Source organism: Chiloscyllium plagiosum, chromosome 4 (genome assembly GCF_004010195.1).
Source record: "Chiloscyllium plagiosum isolate BGI_BamShark_2017 chromosome 4, ASM401019v2, whole genome shotgun sequence".
Classification (NCBI taxonomy): domain Eukaryota; kingdom Metazoa; phylum Chordata; class Chondrichthyes; order Orectolobiformes; family Hemiscylliidae; genus Chiloscyllium; species Chiloscyllium plagiosum.
The window spans coordinates 41,072,155-41,086,473 of NC_057713.1; the positions used below are offsets into that span (position 1 = coordinate 41,072,155).

General features: G+C 45.1%; 1 protein-coding gene across 3 annotated transcripts in view; it reads left to right on the forward strand.

Annotated features, from left to right (window-relative positions):
* Window positions 1-14,319, forward strand: part of rad54b (RAD54 homolog B) — a 210,414-nt gene that overhangs the window by 12,159 nt on the left and 183,936 nt on the right. Inside the window, exons 1-2 of one of the 3 annotated variants that reach the window (XM_043688056.1) lie at window positions 5,354-5,357; window positions 7,106-7,108. The exons of the other annotated variants lie outside the window; for them this stretch is intronic. The gene's annotated coding sequence lies outside the window, so the exon portion shown is untranslated. Of the gene's footprint in view, window positions 1-5,353; window positions 5,358-7,105; window positions 7,109-14,319 lie in introns of those variants that run through there. 3 annotated transcript variants of the gene reach the window in all.

Genomic DNA, 14,319 nt, shown 5'->3' on the forward strand with positions numbered 1-14,319 from the left:
CAGAGCCAGACCTCGCGCCACAGGCCCAGTCACTGCAGCTTACCCCTGCTAGGCCATCCCCCCCAACAGTATCCAAAGCGGTATACTTATTGTTTAGTGGAACGACCACAGGGGATCCCTGCACTGCCTGCTTCCTCCCCTTCCCACCTCTAACTGTTACCCAGCTACCTCTGTTCTCTGGTGTAGCTATGTCCCTGTAGCTTTTATCTATCACCCTCTCAGCCTCTCGAATAATCCTCAGTTCATCCAACTCCAGTTCCAGTTCCCTAACTCGTTCTGTGAGGAGCAGTATCTGACTGCATTTCCTGCAGATGAAGTCGGCAGGAGTATCGGTGGTCACCCCTACCTCAAACATCCTGCAGGAGGAACATTCCACTGCCTGCGCTGCCATTACTGTACACCTTGTCTCCAAAACAAGAACACTGAGTAGCTTACCTGTGGACTTTAAAATTAGGTTAGAGGAGGAGGATGGGAGGGAGGCCCTACTATGTAGGCGCCTGGGGTCTAGCACACACCCACTCAAATATCAATCACTTACCTTCCCGACCAGCTCTGCGCTCCAACCTCTCTTCCGCCCAGCTCGCGCCGCTCTCTGCTGAGAAAAGACTGTTGGCGTCGAGGTAAGTTCTTTTAATCCTCTTGGTGGCCAGTGTTCTTTGGTAAAAGCAGTTCAGTATCTGGTCGATGCTAATCCTCAGAATGTTGTTTGTGGGTGATTCAGTGATGATAATGCCATTTAATGGCCAGGGGTGATAGTTAGATTCTTGCTGGAGATGGATATTGCTTGGCATTTGTGTAGTACATATGTTGCTTGTCACTTATCCTTTGCATTTGGTCTAGGACTACTTCAGTATCAAAGGAGTTGTAAATGATACTGAACATTATGCAGTCATCAGCAAGCATTCATGCTGCTGATCTAATGATGGAGAGAAGGACATTAGTGAAGCAGCTGAAGGTGGTTGGACATGGCTTACTACTCTGATGAACCTCTGCAGAGATATCCTGGAACTGAGGATATCTCTGCAGAGGTTCATCAGAGTAGTAAGCCATGTCCAACCACCTTCAGCTGCTTCACTAATGACTGACCTCCAATAACCTTAACCGCCTTCCTTTGTGCCAAGTACGACTTCAACCAGCAAAGAGATTTTTCCGTAATTTTCATTGACTCCATTTTTGCGATTGGTCCTTAATGCTACACATGGTCAAATCCTGCCTTGATGTCAAGGGCACTCACTCTCACCTCATGTCTTAAATTCGCCTCTTTTATCCATGTTTAAATGAAGGCTAAATTGAGATCAAGAGCAATGTCTCTTTTTAGCTGTACACAGTTGCTTTGATGTTCTGTGCAAGGCACAACGATTGTAGTGTTGACTCCTGGTTTCAGAAGTTGCTGCCATGCACGGGCTTTGGAAGCCTGTGCAGCTGTTAAGTATATTGGAGGGAACACTCTAATATATAAGAGTTAAATGGCTCTGGGGAACCCAAACTGAGTATCAGGGAGCAGGCTTCATAGCACTGTTGATGACACTTTCCAGCACTTTACTGGTGCTTGAGAGATAGTGAGGACTGCAGCTGCTGGGGAGTCAGAGTAGATAGAGTGTGGTGCTGGAAAAAGCACAGCGGATCAGGTAGTCTCTGAGGAACAGGAGAGTCAGCGTTTTGGGCAGGACCCTTAATCAGGACTGGGGAGGGGGCAGGAGGCTGAGAAATAAATGGGGGTGGGGCTGGAGGAAAGGTAGGTGGATTTTGATTGAGAGTAAACTGATGGGGTGGTAATTGCTGGGTTAGAGTTGTCCTGCTCTTTATGGACAGGATATACCTGGGCAATTATCCACATTTTCTTGTAGGTGCCAATTTTGTAACTGTAATGGACAGAGGCGAGGGACATGTCAAGTTCTGGAGTATAAGTCTTCAGTACTAATGCTGGTTTGTGGTCAGGGCTGTGGGCTATTCAAATAACAAATGAAATTGGTGAGTGGTGTAAATAGCCTTTTCATTCAGCAACTGCAATAGCAGTTTGAGGTGGCGATGGAATCCCAAAAGCTAGTGATTCCAAATAAACCTGTTGGACTATAAGCTGGTTTATGTGATTTTTAACTTTACACCCGAGTCGAACATTGGCACCTCCAAATCATGACAGTTCTTACAGTAGCTTCTGTTCTTACATATATTAAAAATCTATCACTATGGTGTTTTAACATTGTTTTATTTATTGTACACTAAATTTTGAAAGCAGGAGATTGTTTGAACTTTTGCTAAGTGTTGCCTGCTACTCCAGACAGGATTAAGAACGTCTGTTCGGTCTGCTTGCATACTTAAGATGTGTTCGTCTTTTAAGTTATCTTTTAAGTTAGTAAATGTAAGTAAAAGTATGAGACGTATATGCTTTAAATATGTTAGATATTATACATGTACATAATAAAAGAACAAAAGACAGGTCCAGGTAGTGGGCCGTGGAGTGGGTCATTAGGGCCGATTGCCTGTCCCTCTTCTGCGGGTATGTCAGAGCCTGGGAGTCTCTGGAGAAGGAGCATGCGGTGTCCACCAATACCCTTGAGCTGTTCAGGGAGAGATGGGCACCGCAGGGAGTGGAGTGTATACTTCCCCCTCCAACTCTATTTTGATTTAATTCCTGCCCTCCCCTTCACTGTACGATCATGCAGAATTGCCTTTTGATGAGAAGGGCACTGCTTGTCATTAGCTACTTGGGTGTTTCCTTTCTTCCTGGTGGTGGGCATTGAATAAAAATTTGTGCACCTTGTGTCTTTCACTGTGTCTCACACCTGCACACACACAATTTGGGTGCTGGGGAAAAATAAGCACTACTGCAGTTAGGCAGTAGTGTGGGGGGGTTAAGAAAAGGACAAAAGATATTAAACTGATTACCACAGATGGGTCGCAGGATTTGTTTACTATTTGCTGGTGTGAGTTTCATTCATGCAATTTCACAGAAGTGTTGCTTTGATAGTAAAGGGGATAGCGGGCCTGTTTTAAAATATTTAACAAGTTGGGGAAACTGTTTGATGTTCTGTAACCTATGTAGGTCCTGAGAAATGGTTGGTAAGGGCTGATTTTTATTATAATAATATTTCCAATGTTTTGGTTGAGTCGTAGAGACGCAATGTCGGGAGGGTATTGTTTTGAATACATAACTACATTGACACTTATTCAGAGGTAGCTTTTGATGTGGAAATAGGCCTAAACACTGCTTGCAGTATTGGCTGATAAGCATTGAAGTTATGAAAAAGCAGTACGTAATGGGTTGAAAGGAGTGTTTTAATTTAGTCTATCTTGTAATTGTAAAATATACTACAAAAACATGGTTTTATGAATGAATGAAATGTATTATAGTAAACAACAGGTTGGTAAAGGGTTATGAATAAATGAATGGGAACGCGGTATTAATGAATACAGCGAGCTGGAAAGTGAGTTAGTAAAGATACCTATAACACAATATCTCACAGGGCCCATGACCTTTGTTGTATCCAGTGTCTCCAGCCCTTTCTTGATATCATATGAAGTGAACTGAATTGGCTTAAGACTGGCATCTGAGATGCTGGAGATTTCCCACTACTTTTTTTTCAGTGCGTAGATCTCTGCGGTCCATGCATGGTAGTGTCTTCTGAAATCTGTAGCTAATGCATTGGCAAATGATTGATTTATGGATCTTCCCTGTCATTGTTTGCTACCTGTGGAGTAGGAGAAAGTGAGGACTGCAGATGCTGGAGATCAGAGCTGAAAATGTGCTGCTGGAAAAGCGCAACAGGTCAGGCAGCATCCAAGGAACAGGAGAATCGACGTTTCGGGCATAAGCCCTTCTTCAGGAATGAGGAAAGTGTGTCTAGCAGGCTAAGATAAAAGGTAGGGAGGAGGGACTTGGGGGAGGGGCGTTGGAAATGCGATAGGTGGAAGGAGGTCAAGGTGAGGGTGATAGGCCGGAGTGGGGTGGGGGCAGAGAGGTCAGGAAGAAGATTGCAGGTTAGGAAGGCGGTGCTGAGTTCGAGGGATTTGACTGAGACAAGGTGGGGGGAGGGGAAATGAGGAAACTGGTGAAATCCGAGTTCATCCCTTGTGGTTGGAGGGTCCCTAGGCGGAAGATGAGGCGCTCTTCCTACAGCCGTTGTGTTGCTATGGTCTGGCGATGGAGGAGTCCAAGGACCTGCATGCCCTTGGAGGAGTGGGAGGGGGAGTTGAAGTGTTGAGCCACAGGGTGGGTTGGGTTGGTTGGTCCGGGTGTCCCAGAGGTGTTCTCTGAAACATTCCGCAAGTAGGCGGCCTGTCTCCCCAATATAGAGGAGGCCACATCCCCAATATAGAGGAGGTTGCAGAGGATGCAACACATCATCAGTCAAATCCATCGAACTCAGCACCGCCTTCCTAACCTGGTGGCGGTTGGAGGGGCGGGGCTCAAGGGCGGAGGAGCGGGAAGTGGAAGAGATGAGGTGGAGGGCATCGTTGACCACGTCTGGGGGGAAATTGCGGTCCTTGAAGGAGCCTCCCAGATGGCCTCCCCAGACACAGAATAAGGACAGCTGGGTTACTGTCAGGGGGAAGGAAAGGGAACCGATGGTCAGAGCAGGGATCCCCTGTGCCTGTTCCCCTCTGCAATAAGTATACCGTTTTGGATACTGCTGGTGGGGACAGCCTACCAGGGGAAAGCCATAGTTGTCAGGTCTCTGGCACTGAGCCTGGCACTGTGGCTCAGAAGGGAAGGGGGCAAATAGAAAAGCGCAAGTGGAAAGGGACTCAATAGTTAGCCGGATTGACAGGAGATTTTGTGGTCAGGAACGGGACTCCCGGAAGGTGCCGGGTTGTCACCGATCGTGTTTACAGGATTCTGAAGGGGGAGGGTGAGCAGCCAGAAATCGTGGTACATATTGGCACCAATGATATAGCCAGGAACGGGATTGAGGATCTGAAAAGTGACTACAAAGAGTTAGGTTGGAAGCAAAAGACCAGGACGAGTAGAGTAGTGATTTCAGGTTTGCTACCAGTGCCACGAGATAGTGAGATGAGGAACAGTCAGCGAATGCAGCTTAACATGTGGCTGCGAGGCTGGTGCAGGAGGGAGGGCTTCAGATACCGAGACCATTGGGATACCTTCTGGGGAAGGTGGGACCTGTACATGAAGGACGGATTGCACCTGAATTGGAGGGGCACAAATGTCCTGGGTGGGAGATTTGCTCATGTGATTCGGGAGGGTTTAAACTAGTTTGGCAGGGAATCAGACCCACCTGTCTGAGAGGGGGATATTTGCAGATGGGGCAGAGACAGGATGTATTGAATCTACTGGGGAGGTTTCTCACGCAGTGAAACAAAGGAATTGGTTAAAGTGTGTCTGCTTTAACGCAAGGAGTGTCCGAAATAAGAGTGACGAACTTAAAGCATGGATCAGTACTTGGGGCTACGATGTTGTGGCCATAACTGAGACATGGGTTTCACTAGGGCAGAAATAGTTGCTTGATGTTTCAGGGTTTAGAACATTTAGAAAGAACAGGGAGGATGGAAAAAGAGAAGGGGGTGTAGCATTGCTAATCGGAGAGTGCATCACGGCTACAGAAACGAAGGTTGTTGAGGAAGGTTTGACTACTGAGTTAGTATGAGTGGAAGTTAGGAACAGCAAGGGAACAGCCACCGCATTAGGGGTTTTCTACAGACCACCTAATAGCAGTAGAGAGATTGAAGAACTCATGGGAAGGCAGATTCTGGAAAAATGCAGAAGTAGCAGGGTTGTTGTTATGGGTGATTTTAACTTTCCCAATATCGATTGGTACCTCCTAAGTTCAGATGGTTTGGATGGAGTTGTTTTAGTCAGGTATGTTCAGGAGGGTTTCCTTACTCAGTATGTAGACAGACCGATGAGGGGAGAGGCCATTTTGGATTTGGTGCTTGGCAATGAGCCAGGATAGGTGTCAGATCTCGCGGTGGGAGAACACTTTGGTGACAGTGACCACAACTGACTTACATTTACAGTAGCCTTGGAGAGGGAAAGGAGCAGTTACGGAGGTAAGATATTTAATTGGGGAAAAGGAAATTATGATGCTATCAGACAGGAGTTGGGAAGTACAGACTGGAAGCAATTGTTCCACAGAAAAGGCACAGCAGACATGTGGAGACTGTTTAAGGAGCAGTTGTTGCGAGTGATGCATGAATTTGTTCCTCTGAGACAGGTAAGAAGGGGTAGGATTAAGGAACTTTGGATGACGAGAACAGAGGAGCTTCTCATCAAAACAAAGAAGGCAGCTTACGTAAGGTGGAGGATGCAAGGATCTAGCACAGCTTTAGAGGATTACAGGCTTGCTAGAAGGCTAGAATGGACTGAGGAGAGCCAGGAGGGGACACAAAAAAGGCTTGGTAAGGACGAGGGAGAACCCAAAGGCATTTTACTCATACGTGAGGAATAAGAGAATGATCAGGGAGAAGGTAGGGCCGAACAGGGATAGCGGAGGGAACTTGTGCGTGGAGTCTGAGCAGATAAGGGAAGCCCTAAATGAGTTTTTGCTTCGGTTTTCACCAAGGAAAGTGACAGTGTTGTGAATGAAAACTTTGAGGAGCTGGGATACAGTCTTGACCAGATCAAGATTGATGAAGTTGATATGTGGAAACTTTTGGAAAGCATTAAGATAGATAAGTCCTCAGGGTCAGACCAGATTTATCCCGGGCTGCTCCGGGAAGCGAGAAAGGAGGTTGCTAAGCCACTGGCGAGGATATTTGCCTCCTCCCTCTCCACTGGAGTCATTCTGGAGGATTAGAAGGAGACTAATGTTTTTCCTCTTTTCAAGAGGGGTAATAGGGAAATCTCTGACAATTACAGACCAGTCAGTCTTACATCTGTGGTCAGCAAAGTTTTGGAAAGAATTCTGAGGGATAGGATTTATGACAATTTGGCAAAGCACAGTGTGATTAAAGGCAGTCAGTGTGGCTTTGTGAGGGGCAGGTCATGCCTCAGAAATCTTATTGAGTTCTTTGAAGGGGTGACAAGACAGGTCGACGAAGGTTGAGCAGTGAATGAGGTGTATGTAGACTTCAGCAAAGCATTCGATAAGGTTCCCCATGGTAGGCTCATTCATAAAGTTACTGAAAATGTGTTGCTGGAAAAGCGCAGCAGGTCAGGCAGCATCCAAGGAACAGGAGAATCGACGTTTCGGGCACAAGCCCCCCTTCAGGATTCCTGAAGAAGGGCTTGTGCCCGAAACGTCGATTCTCCTGTTCCTTGGATGCTGCCTGACCTGCTGCGCTTTTCCAGCAACACATTTTCAGCTCTGATCTCCAGCATCTGCAGCCCTCACTTTCTCCTCATTCATAAAGTTAGGAAGTATGGGATACAGGGAGATTTGGCTATCTGGATTCAGAAATGGCTGGCTGACAGAAGGTGGAGAGTGGTTGTAGATGGAAAGTATTCTGCCTGGAGGTCAATGTTGAGTGGGTTCCCGCAGGGCTCTGTTCTTGGGCCTCTGCACTTTGTAGTTTTTATAAATGACTTGGATGAGGAGTTTTGAGGGATGGGTTAGTAACTTTGCAGATGACACAAAGGTTGAAGGTGTCGTCGATAGTATCGAGGGCTACTGCAGGCAGCAGCGCGACATAGACACGATGCAGAGCTGGGCTGAGAAATGGCAGATGGAATTCACCCTGGATAAATGTGAAGTGATGCATTTGGAAGGTCAAACCCGAATGCTGAATATAGGATTAAAGACAGGATTCTTGGCAGTGTGGAGGAACAGAGGGATCTGGGTGTTCAAGTACATAATTCCCTGAAAGTTGCCACCCAAGTGGATAGGGTTATTAAGAAAGCATATGGTGTTTTGGCTTTCATTAACAGAGGGATCGAGTTTAAGAGCTGCGAGGTTTTGCTACAGCTCTGCAACTCCCAAGTAAGACCACACTTGGAATATTGTGTCCAGTTCTGGTCGCCTTACTATAGGAAAGATACAGAGGCTTTGGAGAGGGTGAAAAGAAGTTTCACCAGGGTGCTGCTGGAACTGGAGGACTTGCCTTATGAAGAAAAGTTGAATAAGCTTGGACTTTTCCCTCTGGAGAGAAGGAGGAAGAGAGGAGACCTGATTGAGGTATACAAGATAATGAGTGGAATAGATAGAGTCAATAACCAGAGACTTTTCCCCAGGGCAGGATTGACTGGTATGAGGAGTCATAGTTTGAAGATATTAGGAGGAAGGTATAAAGGAGACGTCAGAGGTAGGTTCTTTACGCAGAGAGTTGTGAATGCATGGAATGTGTTGCCAGCGGTGGTGGTGGAAGCAGAGTTATTAGGGACATTTAAGCGACTGCTGGACATGCACATGGATAACAGTGAGTTGAGGGGTGCTTCGGTTAAGTTATTATATTTTACATTAGGATTAATCCTTGGCACAACATCGTGGGCCAAAGGGCCTGTTCTGTACTGTACCTTCCTATGTTCTAACTCTCCTCGGAACCTCAAAATAGCACACACACGCATGCAAACACACAAGCAACGTTTTGATAAGTTCCCATTCTGCCCTATACAGGACAATGTTGGAGAGATTATCTGGGGAAGGGGGGGGGGGGGGGGGGGGGGGGTAGGGACACCCATGTCTGGAACCCCAGGGAAAGTGTGGGGAGAGAGAGACCACGGGAGTCAGTCATATGGAGGCAGTGTTTGGACTCCCATCGATGTTCAGGACTGCTCTTGGCAGCATTTCAATAAGCTTCATTCACTTTTAATCATTGTAAACAAGAGACACGGTCAGTGTTGAGATCTTCGGATAATCTGAAATTCGTGTAATTGATATTTGGATAATCGAGGTGCCTCTGTACAGGGACACCGAGATCTCTGCTCATCTACACCACCAAGAATCGTACCATTAGCCCAGTACTCTTTATTCCTGTTGCTCCTTCACACTTTTCCGCATTAAACTCTATTTGCTACCTCTCAGCCCAGCTCTATTGTTTACCTATGTCCTGCTGTAACCTGCAACATCCTTCAGTACTATCCACAACTCCACCGACCTTAGTGTTATCCACAAATTTACTAACCCATCCTTCTATGCCCTCATTCAGGTCATTTATAAAAATGACAAACAACCGTGGCCCTAAAACAGATCCTTGCGGTACACCACCAGTAACTGAACACCTCCCATCAACCACCATGCTCTGTCTTCTTTCAGCTAGCCAATTTCTTATCCAAACCGCTAAAACACCCTCAATCCCATGCCTTTGTATTTTGTGCAATAGCCTAATATGGGAAACCTTATCAAACACCTTCCTGAAATCCATATACACCACATCAACTGCTTGACCCTCATCCACCTGTTTGGTCATCCTCTCAAAGAACTAATTAAAATTTATGAGGCACAACCTACTCTTCACAAAACTGTGTTGACTATCCCTAATCAACTTATTCCTTTCTAGATTATTATAACTCCTATCTCTTATAACCTTTTCCAGCACTTTACCCATAACTGAAGTAAGGCTCACTGGTCTGTAATTACCAGGGTTGTCTCTACTCCCCTTTTTGAACAAGGGGAAATCTTTGCTATCCTTACTATTCCTGTAGACAATGACAACATAAAGATCAAAGCCAAAGGCTCTGCAATCTCCTCCCTAGACCCCCAGAGAATCCTAGGATAAATCCCATCCGGCCCAGGGGACTTATCTATATTCACACTTTCCAGAATTGCTTACACCCCCTCCTTGTGAACCTCAATCCCGTCTAGTCTAGTTGCCTGTATCTCATTATTCTCCTCTCCTGTCATTTTCCAGTGTGAATACTAAACGAAAAATATTAATTTAGCGCTTCTCCTATCTCCTCTGACTTCATGCACAGCTTCCTACTACTGTCCTTGATTGGCCCTAATCTTATTCTTTTATTCCTGACATAGCTATAGAAAGCCTGAGGGCTTTCCTTGATCCTATTTGCCAACAACTTCTCAGGTCCCCTCCTGGCTCCTCTTAGATCTCTCTTTAGTTCCTTCCTGGCTAACTTGTAACTCTCTAGCGCCCTAACTGCGCCTTCACGTCTCATCCTAACATAAGCCTTCTTTTTCCTCTTGACAAGAATTTCAACTTCTTTTGTAAACCGCTGCTCCCTCACTCGACCACTTCCTCCTTGCCTGACAGGTACATACATAACAAGTACACTTCCTTGAATAAACTCCACTTTCAATTGTCCCCATCCTCTGCAGTATCCTTCCCCATCCTATACATTATAAATCTTGCCGAATTGCATCATAATTGCCTTTCCCCCAGCTCTAACTCTTGCCCTGAGGTATATATCTATCCCTTTCCATCGCTAAAGTAAACATAACTGAATTGTGGTCACTATCACCAAAGTGCTCACCTGCCTCCAAATCTAACACCTGGGTGGATTCATTACTCAGTACCAAATCCAATGTGGCCTCGCCTCTTGTTGGCCTGTCTACATACTGTCTACATTCCTGATGAAGGGCTTATGCCTGAAACGTCGATTCTCCTGTTCCTTGGATGCTGCCTGACCTGCTGTGCTTTACTAGCAACACATTTTCAGCTACATACTGTGTCAGGAAACCCTCCTGCACACATTGGACAAAAACTGACCTATCTAAAGTACTTGAACTATAGTAGTTCCAGTCAATATTTGGAAAGTTCAAGTCCCCCATAGTAACGACCCTCTTATTCTTGCTTCTATCCAGAATCATCTTTGCTCTCCTTTGATCGACATCTCGAGCTATTCGGAGGCCTATAGAAAACTCCCAATAGGGTTGCCTCTCCTTTCCTGTTTCTACCTTCAGCCCACACTACCTCAGTTAATGAGTCCTCGAAGACCTTTCAGCCACCGTCATACTGTCCTTGACAAACAATGCCATACCTCGCCCCTTTTACCATCTTCTCTGTTCTTACTGAAACAGCTAAATCCTGGAACCTGCAACAACATTCCTGCCCCTGCTCTATCCATGTTTCCAAAATGGCCACAACATCGAAGTCAAATACTGTCTATTTCCACCTCATTATCTAGTTTTTCAGCTTATTTTCAAAAATCTTTATCATCAATGTCTTTGTTATCTGCAGACTTGAGTTGAATGTACCCCTATCTTTCAATTTTCAGAAACTTAATTTCGTTCAAAGTTCTTGCTGCCCAAGTTTGTAAATCACACCAAATCCCATGAATCCGTCAACTGTCTGCTTGTTGCCTGCCTGTGTTGACCTCTCACGACATCTCCCTTTAAAAATGCTCATGTTTGCCAATCCCTCACGACTTCACCCCTCTTTGTCTGTAATAATTTCTCAAGCTGTTTAGATATTAGACTGTACAATTAGACCAGGCACCAAGGCGACTTGATTAATGCTGAGGAACCCATTGAATGGGAGCAGTCATCTATGAAGAAGGATGAGCTGGAGGAAGCTCTTCTCTTGGGTGACACAGCTTAACTATTGGGTCCTACATGCAGAGAGAACCTGATTGACACTTAGCCTCAGGAGATGTGAGCTGGATGTAGAAGACCATCATGGACTACCAAGATCATCAACTAGCTTTTCATTTGCATTGTGAACTGTAGCCTGTACAGGCAGTCCCTGGGTTACAAGAATGAAACCTGTTTGAGTGCATTTGTAAGTTGACTTGTACATGCAAGTTAGAACACAATGTAGTACAATATAAATATCCCTTTGTTAGTATGAGCGAATTTCAAATATTGGATTCTTCAAATGAATAGTAATATAGGATCTTGTATTTGTATTCCTCCGTATTTGTTTCCTTTGTTTGTATCGTCCAAATGTTTGCTTGTATGTGATCCTACCCTATTGGTCAATGACGAAATGCAGTTATTGGGGAAATAGTACTGGGGATTCAGAGAGGGTTTTCAGACAGGACAGATTAGATATGGATAGCTATCTCTCTAAAGTCAGATTAAGTATGTGGCCTTGTGGTTAAATGGCATCTACATTGCATGAATGGGGTTGCATGTGCGAGAGACTGAGTGCCATCAGACTGCCACTGAGGGGTAACATCGGATTGCCAATGCTTGTGCAGGTGCACAGTGGCCTTGTAAAGATGGTGCACAAGGCTTACAGCCAGATACAAACATTTTATCATAGCTGTTATCTTGACAGCCACTAGAATAGGACTACCACCTACCCTGCCAGGTTCCAGGACCTGCTGCAGCATTTGGCATCATTCTGTGACAGTGTTCTAGGACATTTGCAATCTATAGTGACACTGCCGAAATGACATCCTGGTCCTTCCATACCTCGCAATCATCCTGATGAAACCTTCAGCTGCAACTTCTTAAAGTGGAAACTGTTCAGCAGCCAGGAAAAATTGTTCCTGGGTCCTGGGCTTGCTGATGCATCCGTTCCTCTTCAATTTCTTTGACCTTCATTGCACCACAGCCAAAGTGGCGAAGATCTCTGCTGAGGCTGGACTTATTGGTCACAATTCCAATGAACCCTTGTGGGAACATCAGAGAGTGACATTATTCATAAATGACATTTAGCATATTCATATACAAAGTGGGCCATATACAAGTCTGACAAGGAGAGCTATGGAATGCCTCGACATGGACTTTTGACACAGCGACTTTGTTACAAAGAATATGGCATAGTCCATGTTGCTCAATACAATAGGGGATTGTAAGTGCTGTATGATTGCTAATAGGTTGTCCCACCATCCCCACCTCTGGCATCACCGAAGAAAGGCTGTATTGCATAAAAGAGTATGTTGGCGAATATTTACAGTTCAAGATGAGAGAAAATCACCACTTGTGCAGCCTTGGATACTTGGATTGTCTTTGTGAATAGTGGCCTTTTTAAAGGTTGCATGTGATTACCTCTGCATTACTGGTCAATCTGTAAAGACAAATTTCACTGGCAAGATTACTTGTGACCAGAATATGTAACTAGCGCAGTTGGATATTATTTCACATATGATTACAGGTGACTACAATCTATACTGTTAAAGTACTATATTAATTCAGTTGTCTCTTGAAGGGCCTCACATCATTCACAAGTAGTGCTCAAAGCTCAACAGAGCATAGGTTGAGGGTGAGAGGGGAAAGATATAAAAGAGACGTAAGGGGCAACTTTTTCACGCAGATGGTGGTACGTGTATGGAATGAGCTGCCAGAGGATGTGGTGAAGGCTGGTACAATTGCAACATTTAAGAGGCATTTGGATGGGTATATGAATAGGAAGGGTTTGGAGGGATATGGGCCGGGTGCTGGCAGGTGGGACTAGATTGGGTTGGGATATCTGGTCAGCATGGATAGGTTGGACCGAAGGGTCTGTTTCTATGTTGTATATCTCTATGACTCTATTGGCCCTACAGCTTTGCTGTGCCAACCACCATGCTGCATTGTGCACCTATCGAAGCCAGGGTAGTGGTCATCATTGATGTAATCCATCACAGTAATCCATGTCCACCTGTTCACTATCTCCTCACTGTGCCTCTCCCATTATGTTTTGAGTAGCTCATTTTTAATATTATTCCTCTGCTTTCCAGCATGCCTCCAATCCCCAGAATTGACTTTTAGAACTTCAATTCTGCACAAGTGGCTCCTGATCACTGCTCTTGACTTCCATTGAGCTGTTCGGTCAGACAGCCCCACTTGATGGGTGACCAGGCCCCAACTGACAACACACATCTCTGGTCTGTTTGCATTATTCCTGCAACCCATTCCCTGGACTTGGTGACATAGACCCATGTCTATTTTTATATCTTAAACTCTTCATTCCCAGTAACATCCTGTAAATCTTTTCTGAACCCTCACTAGTTTAATAATATCCTTCCTCTAACAGGGCAACCAGAACTGCACATTGTACTCCAGAAGAGTCCTCACCAGTGTCCCGCACAACCTCAACATGACATTCCAACTCCTGTATTCAATAAGTTTGAGCAATGAAGGCAAGCATGTGAAACGCTTTCTTAACCTGTCTACCTGTGATGCAAATTTCAAGGAATTATGCACCTGAACCCCGAGGTCTTTTCATTCTACAACATTACCCAATGACCACCATTACTTATCTTACTAAAATGCAACACCTCATTAATTCAAATTAAACTTCATCTGCCACTCCTCGGCCTATTGGCCTATCTTGTCAAGATCTCTTTGTAATCTTAGATAACCTTCTTCATTGTCCACACTAGCACCAATTTTGGTGTCATCTGCACACTTACTAACCATGCCTCCTATATTCTCAACCAAATCATTTGTATAAATGACAAATAAAAGTGGACCCAGTACCAAATCCTGTGGAATACCACTGATGACAAGCCTCTGAAAAGCAACCCTCTATCGCCACCCTCTGTCTCCGACCATAAAGCCAATGTTGTATCCAGTTGTCAAGTTCATCCTGTTATCCCATGTG